Source organism: Hevea brasiliensis, chromosome 4, assembly GCF_030052815.1.
Source record: "Hevea brasiliensis isolate MT/VB/25A 57/8 chromosome 4, ASM3005281v1, whole genome shotgun sequence".
NCBI classification, from domain to species: Eukaryota; Viridiplantae; Streptophyta; class Magnoliopsida; order Malpighiales; family Euphorbiaceae; genus Hevea; species Hevea brasiliensis.
This window is the reverse complement of record NC_079496.1, coordinates 33,037,191-33,038,979: the sequence shown is the minus strand read 5'-3', so window position 1 is coordinate 33,038,979 and position 1,789 is coordinate 33,037,191. Positions and strand designations below refer to the sequence as shown.

At 40.2% G+C, this 1,789-nt stretch overlaps 1 non-coding gene across 1 annotated transcript; it reads left to right on the top strand.

Moving 5' to 3' along the window:
• The first annotated feature begins 996 nt into the window (after positions 1-996).
• On the top strand, positions 997-1,103 carry LOC131179748 (small nucleolar RNA R71). The gene has a single exon (XR_009148635.1). It is a non-coding gene; the product is annotated as a small nucleolar RNA R71 (small nucleolar RNA).
• Positions 1,104-1,789: the final 686 nt, after the last annotated feature.

The following is a 1,789-nucleotide window of genomic DNA, read 5'->3' as shown; positions in this document are numbered from 1 at the left end:
ATCTCTGAGGAAAAGGTAGGGGAGGTTAGTATGGCTCTGGTAATTTCTTTGTTTTCCTTGCTTCCTCTTCTTGATCTTTCTTAACTTCTTCCTCCTTTTTCTCTGCTTGGTCTTTAGATTTTTCTATAGTTTCCTCTGTCGGTTCTACCTCTAGTTGTGCTAGAGTTCTCCCACTCCTCAGTGTAACTGACTTACAATGCTCCCTTGGGTTCATTTCTGATTGGCTAGGCAGTTTGCCAGCAGCCTTACTTGAAGAACTTGCTTACTGAGCGATTTGATTCTCTAGCATCTTGTTATGAGTAGCGAGTTGGTCCACTTTGGAAGTCAGCTGTTTAATTAATTCATTTTGTTGTTGTTGAGCTGCTAGGAATTTCCATCATGATTTCCATAGTCATTTTCTGTTCAGGTTGTTGAGGTTGTAGAGGTAGTGATGACTGTGTAAAGTTTTGACCTATGTTCTAAAATCCAGGGGGTGTTGGTAGTTTGTACCCTTGTTGCTTGTTTATTGGCAAGTTCTACTGATTGGACCATGAGAAATTTGGGTGGTTCCTCTATCCAGGGTTGTAAGTATTTGAATATGGATTGTTGGGCTACCTCTGGTTGAAGTTTCCTCCATTATTCACATAGTTCATCTGTTCTATGGAGGGTTAATTGAAATTGTTGTATTCTGAACTCATGTATCCTCCTCTATAGCTGTCCTCATGTTAACTGTTTATACCAACTGCGTTGGCTTGCATTCTTTCGAGTTTCTTTGTGAGCTGATCAAACTGAGCATTTATCATGCTTAAGGCATTTACTTTCAGGACCCCTGTAGTTTTCTTTGCATTTCCTCTTTCATTTGACCACTCATAATTATGGTATGCAACCCTTTTCAGAAGTTCAAGTGCTTGTGTCACTGTTTTCTCCATTAGATCACCCTCTGCAGCTGAATCAACTGTGCTTCTTATAGAGGGTAGTAATCCATTATAGAAATTTTGTACTAATAGCCAATCTTCTATGCCATGGTGTAGACATTTCCTTTGCATGTCTTTGTATCTTTTCCATGCATCATAGAGTGATTCTCCTTCCTTTTGTCTGAAGGTGTTGAGCTCAAGCCTCAGTTTTACAGTCTTTGCAGGTGGAAAATACCTTGCTAGAAAAGCTTGAGAGAGGTTTTCCCAAGTAGTGAACGTTCTAGCTAGTTGAGATAGTAACCACTTCCTTGCTCTGTCCCGAAGGGAGAATGGGAATGCTTTGAGTCTTATTGCCTGATCAGACGCTCCATTCATCTTAAATGTGTCACATAGGGTAAGAAAGCACTGGAGTTGAGAGTGTGGGTCTTCTGTTGGTGAACCTGCAAACTGGGTTTGTTGAATCATTTAGAGCCATGCTGGTTTTAATTCAAAGTTGTTGGCTTCCACTGTGGATCTAGTGACACTGGGCTGAAATCCTTGGACAGATGGAGCTCCGTAATCTCTCAAGAGTCTTGGTCTGTCATTATTATCGGCCATGGTTGGAATTTCACGATCTCTTTGACCGTGCTCTTGATGTTTCCTTTCCCTCCTAATGGCTTTCAAAGTTCTGTCTATCTCCGGATCACAGTCCAAAATTTCTTCTTCTGGCCTTGTTCTGGTCATATACCAGATTATGGACCTGAGATAAAAGAAGAGAAATACAACTAGTAAAATAAAATTAAATAATAAATATAATTGCCTAAATCAGCTAAATTGCCTATCTCTAGATATTACTAAAATCAAAAAATTCCTCGGCAATGGCGCCAAAAACTTGTTTGCCTGGTTTGACAACCCCG